This window comes from Panthera uncia, chromosome D2 (assembly GCF_023721935.1).
Source record: "Panthera uncia isolate 11264 chromosome D2, Puncia_PCG_1.0, whole genome shotgun sequence".
In the NCBI taxonomy this organism is placed as follows: domain Eukaryota; kingdom Metazoa; phylum Chordata; class Mammalia; order Carnivora; family Felidae; genus Panthera; species Panthera uncia.
In genome coordinates, this window is record NC_064818.1 from 48134371 (window position 1) to 48140777 (window position 6407).

Consider the following 6407-nt stretch of genomic DNA (forward strand, 5'->3'; position numbering starts at 1 on the left):
TTGTATATAATATATATCCTTTTTAGATCCTTTTGGTTTTGTTGCTCTAGAAAACCCTGACTAATCGATACCCCATAAAGCCAATGGTCCTGGAGATCCCCTCGGGCAGCACTGGGCAGAGGTGTTAAGGGTGTTATGAGTGGAGGGGAATCTATGCCCTGCCAGAAGAGAGCCCAGGTGACCAGTGAGGCCCATCGTGGCTCTCCTGATGCCCGGCTGTAGCTTCGGGGACCACTGAGAAACCCTCACTTGAACCTCGTTCCTTTGCTGCTTTCTGTTATCCCTAACACAGCTTCCAAGATTAATAATCAACTCATATTTGGAAACCAGTTATTACAGAGCCAGTCCATCATGAATACTTTAACTTGATGGGCAGCAAGAAATGAAGAACCCCAGACCACCGAGCACTCTCCTTTCTGAAGACAGATACAAAAACCTCAACGAAATCATTAAGAAATAGAAGCCATGGTGCATGAAGGGGATAATTACCCCATGACCGGGAGGACGTCCCTCTGGTGAGTAAGGGTTTACAGTGCTAGGAAAGGTATTAGCAGAATCCACTCATTAATGGATCAGATGGTGGACAGTGATTGGATGGGCGTGAGGGGGCTTCAGGGCCCAGCAAGACTCTGACCTAGGGGGTGCCATGGACTTTGAAAAACTCGTGTTGGTGTACTGTCGGGAGCTATGCAGTCGCTGTGGTGTTCAAAAACAGTTTAAGAAGAAAAGCAACCAACAGGGAGAAGCTGTTTGCCATACATACACCACACGCAGGATCAGCCACGCAAAGACCAATAAGGAAAAATACAAACAACCTATAGGAAATGTGGGCAAAATCAAAAAATGAACAATCCACTGAAGAGGGACCGTGAATGGCCAATGAAAATATGGAATCAGAGACTCGACTCATTATCGAGAAAATACAAATTAATAAAAATGAAATATCACTGTATATCCATCAGCTTAGGCCAAAATCGTGTCTGATAATCCCAAGGGTAGATAAAATGATGAGCAGTGGGAAATTTCACGCCCACGGGCAGGGGTGTAAATGAATCCAACCACTTGGAGGAGTGGAGAGCAAAAACGTGTGAATTTGAAACAATGCATTTTGGAAAGATGCTGAAATCCCACCCTGGGCACATACCCTTGGGTACCACTGGGAGGCTGAAAAAGAATGCTCATTATGGTATCGCTTGTGATGGCACACAATCAGAAATAACTTAAATCATGGGGGAAGTGGGTAAACAAAGTGTGAGATATTTGTGAGCTACAATCCTCATGGAGAAGTTCAAATGAACGAATCGGATCTGTATGCATCAATGTGGATAAGCTCAAAAATAGCGGTTTCCACATGCGTGCACGTGTACATGTTTCTGCATGTTCCTGCACGTGCGTACATGTGTGAGTCTAGATGCCTCACAAATACGAACACGCGGACTGCAGAGAGGCCCCCGAGGCCATGCCAGCATTGGCCAGGCGGGGAGGGAGAGTACCCTGAGTCAGAAGGGAGGGTCATCTGCAATGTTTTTCTGTTCTACGAATTGAAAACTTCGGAACAAAACACGAGCAGGTCTCAACATTTATAAATTCTGACACTGGTGTCTGTTAGTTTCTGTACTTTTCTATGGTAAACTTTAAGCAGGAAAAAAAAAAAAAACCCAAAAAAGAAAACCAAAGGAATTAACTGGGGGAAAAAACCCCATAGGCCTCAAAAAGACCTGCGGAGGGGTGCCTGGGAGGCTCAAGTCAGTTGAGCATCCGACTTTGGCTCAGGTCACGATCTCACCGTTTGTGAGTTCGAGCCCCACAGTGAGTGGATCCCCACTTTGGATCCTCTGTCCCCCTCTCTCTCTGCCCCTCCCCCTCCCCTGTTCTCTCTCCCTCTCTTTCTCTCTGTGTGTCAAAAATAAATAAATTTTTTTTTTTAAAAAGTCGTGCTGGAGAAGGTAGCAGCTGATGCCACTCCCAGAACAGGGCAAGCCTCTGGCAGGACCCAATCTCAGAGGTTCACAAGTCACCAACCTGCTCAGCCCATGACTGGTCCTGAGCCCACAAAGCCTCCCCACCGCCCTTGGAGGGCGGCTCCCACGGGCACCTTGGGTCACAGTCCTGGTCCCTGCGTGCTCAGGCCATGCCGGCCCTCACTTCGGGTCCAGCTCTGGCCTCTGGGCGGCCCCTGGGGTCTCCAGCTCCGCCCTCAACCAGGAAGCCACTCAGGGATCTGGTGGCTCCAGCCCCACCCAGAGGTCACCCCTGTCTGCGCCCACCCGCGTCTGACTCTAGAACCCAGGCCAGCTTGGAGCTGCGTGCAACCCTCCACGCACCCTTCCTGTTTTGGCTGGATGAGGAGGTAGGTTTACACCAGAGCTAGGCTTAGACTTTGCCGGCAGGCACCGGCTGCTTTCTGTAATCATCTGCTTTACCCCTCACAACCAACCACCCTCTGTGGGAACAAACACCAGGAGACCTCACAAGGGAAATCCGTGTTCCTTTCAGCCCAGTCAAGACCCAGGAGCAAAGAAAGGGCCCAGTACAGACAGGAAGAGGGGAAAAATCTGGGGGTGCTATTATTTCGACATTTTTTTGGTTTTGTCTCTGTCACACAGACAATAAGATGACCTCACATCTGAGTGGTTTTAAGAATGAGTGAGAGCTGTCAGTTGCGTCCCCAGTGGGCCCCTCTCCCAGGGTTGAGAGCCTCCCTTCTTCCTCTCTGCTGCTTTGGGGGAGGGGGTTGGGGGAGGGAAAGAGTTGCCCTAGGGTCAGGAGAGGCAGGGTCCAGGCCAGGGCTGTGAGGGGCGCCCCTGGATGAGAAATTCGAGCCCTGTGCGTGTTCTAGGACGTCGCCTGCTGGTCCCCTTGCCCGCCAGCTCCGGTCTCTCTTCACAGCCCATGGCATGGGCACCCAGAGGCTCCACTTGACCTTGGCCCCCAGTTGGCCCGCTCAGGTCTCAGGGGCCAGGGGTAGAGGTGTGTGTGTGCTGCGACAACGGCAGGCAGCAGCTTCACTCTTGGCCTCTAACGTGCATACTGTGTATGAAGAGAAATCCGTTCCAGGCACCCAGCACCATGCCGCGCTCTCTGTGGTCGGGTCTGATTTTTCCTGCTGGAGCCTGTCCATGTTTGCATGTCAGAGTGCAGTGGTAATTGAGATGGGGTTGTCGTTCTGGGGCCTGCATCCCCCACCCCCACCCCAAGAAGCTGGTCATGGTGTCTGCTCACAGTGGACCCCAGGGAGGGAGGCTCCGAACCACTGCGTCTGCCGGGGGAGGGCCTGAAAGGACAGTAATACAATCACCACCGAGCAACGGTGTGCAGAGAGCTTTTGCCACAGTATCATGTTCACGCCTTGTGACCCCAGCACGGGGCTGGGCGGGGAGGCCCCGTAGTGGCTGAGGCCCGGCTGGGACTGACTCCACCCATCTGTCCAGCATTGGCTCCCGCTGGGCCCCCGCAACCATTTCTCGCATCACCTGTGCTCATTCCCACCTTCACCCCGGTGCTTGTACAGGTCACCCTTCCCAGTATGCCTGTCCCTGAGCCAGAGGGTCCGCTCAAAGTCCACGTTCCCCAGGATGTCTGCTTGCCTGGTTGCCCCTGCAAGAAGCAGGCTCTCTGATCTCAGACGGCATCTCATCCACACGCCTGCTCTCTCAAAACGAAGTCGTGAGAAGTAAATCTGATCAATACAAATATGTTAGCAATAGTCTTCATCATCTTTGGGAAAACAAGGTTGCACTACAAAGAAAAAGTAGGCAGGCAGGAAAAACAGGGCAACTGAACGTCGGCAGGTCCTCTGTCAGTAAATGCCGATTGTTTGCAAAATCTGAGCGAGGAGCCACAATTCTAGTCTTGTGTAGGCTTGGAAGTAACCTGGTAACTGTCTGCGTTGTGACCAAGAAAGCCCTGGGAAGAGCGAAGCACAATGGCCCTAGAGTCCCCCAGTGTCAGTGATGTGCCTCACCCTGGGTGGGGCACAGGCTTGTCACACAGAGAAGGCGGCACAGAAGGGCCGCCCCAGAGGTCAGAGTGATGGGGTCTGGGCTTGGTGTCGGGGCCAAGTGTGCACGTCTGAGATCTCTGGAGGCACAGAGGCCTGGCTTCGCCAGTTGACCCAACAGGTCACCTTGAGCACATCACTGTGAGTGGACTCGTGCACCTTACTATCTCCGCAGGGGCTGCATGCAGCCCGTAGGGCTTGAGACTTGCACTGGGCAGTGTCACTGGGTTGGACCATGCCCCTAACAGGCACCTTCCTTGTTCTTTCCACTGCCAAGGAAGGTGGCGTCCACAGGAAGCCTCTCCTGGTTGCCAAGAGTAGGGGACCTGGGCTTCATGCTGCTGTTTGCCGGGCTGGGCTCTGTGCCCTGGGGCTACTGAGCACATGGGTCTGGGGCTCCGGCCCTCTTCTGGTCCTTTCACGTGTGGGTGCTCATGGACAGTAGGGGGATCTGCAGAGGAAGGTGTAGTGCTCGCAGGGCCTGGGAACCTCACAAGAAACCCTTCTGCTGGTACAGGAGTTGACTCCTGGACTCGTCTGGCACAAAGGAGAAAGCAGGGCAGATGGCAAAATGCCTGAGTGCCCTGTAGACAGCATGCCCAGTCCGGGTTCTGTGCTCTCAGAAGGGAAGGAAGGGGTGATGGTAATGGTGGTTGCCAAGTTTTACTGAGCACCTAATACATTTCCAGAATGATAGGAAAGGTTTTTTTGAGCATGGGTTAATCTTCCTATAATAGATATTATTCTTTCCATTTTCTAGAGGGGCACAGTTGAGGCTTCCAGAGGCCGGGGAACCTGCCCAAGGTCTTGTGGAGCTGAGACTCACAGAATCATTGGGTTCAAATGCCTCACCCAGGGGTGGAACCTACTGCTCTGTGCCAGCAGCTCCCCACGCCTCCTGCTAAGTCAGGGTTACGGCTACACGCCCCAGACTCACTCCTTCAGTTCTGCCGATGTCTCTGGAGGCAGGGTCGACTCCTGTACCACAGGCTAGCTGGCCCTGAACAAGGCTGGCCTGGAGGAGAATACCCATGGCAGGGATGACTGGGCCCTGACCCAGAGGGAGGCCCCTCAGAGGATCCCTTGACTCAGACTCAGTAGGCCTTATGATGTCAAGGAAGGCAGGGATAGCCCTCCTTCTCTGGAAAAATCTATAAACAAAGCACAGCACATCTACCATAAGGACTGTAATGCAGACATGAGAGGGGAATTAGCTGCCTGAAGGGGTAACATGTGTGAGAAGGTGGCAGACACAGGGTCTGTGTGCAGACCTCAAGACCCCACCCTGGACCAGTGTGTGTGTGTGTGTGTGTGTGTGTGTGTGTGTGTGTGTCAGTGTGTGTGCCTGTGCATGCGTGCACACGTGTGTGTACATATTTGCACATGCATGGGAAGCATGGGGATGAGAACAGAGAAAGGGGCCTGGCGGGATGGCAGGGCTGTGATTCCCTCCTTTCTCTGAAAAGGTCCTTAATGAAAAGACCTGATAAACGAATGAAATGCAGGATCTCTATGTCAGGACAATGGGTAAAGTTTGAATATGGACTGAATATTAGAAAGCAGAGTCGCATCACTGTTCAATTTCCTGGCCTCGATAATTGTGTGGTATTCCTGCAAGAGGGTGTCCTCACCTTGTTAACGATTGTTGAATTTAAGGGTACACGCGAATTCATTGTACTCTCGCAACTTCTCTGTAGATTTGAGATTTTCAAAATAAAAGCGTAAAAAAGGAAAGAAGTCATGGTCTGGGTGTTGATGGCTGAAGGCCTGAGGACTCCCCAGGGGAGGCGAGGGTACCCTGCGACCTGACCTGACCTGACCCGACCCGGGTGCCCAGCTGGTCTTCCCAGGGTGTGAAGGTTTGTTCAGAGAGGTTTCAGGCCGCAGAGGCTCTGAAGCGTAAAGTGGAAGGTGGAGGTCAATTGAAAATCGATAATGTGGGACAAGCAGGTCAGCTCCAAGTCAGGGAGGCCTCCTTCTGGGGACAGGCTGCCCCTCCCCACCACAGGAGCCCCAGGGCAGCAGGGGAGGGCTGGGAGAGAGTTTCCCTGACTCCGGAGGCGCCTGGCCCATCTTAGGTGCCCAACTAATACTCAGTGAGCGGTTGATATGTTCGTTTAACAAATAGTTATTTGTTCGTTATATGTTCGTTTAACAAATAGTGACTGTGTCAGACTCTGGACTGGGGCCAGTGGCCAACCGGACCAACACAGCCTTGCCCCTGGGAGCTTGTGGTCTAGTGGGAGAGCCACACCTATAAACAGCAGCCTGGGTGGCAGGAGGAGCCCCTGAGAGAGGAGGCCCTGGGTCACTGGGAGGGCCTCTACCCCATAAGGTCCCAGCAATGTGGAATCAGAATCAGTCAGCCAAGGGAGAAAGCAAGCGGGCAGCAGGCGTGCTCACAGCG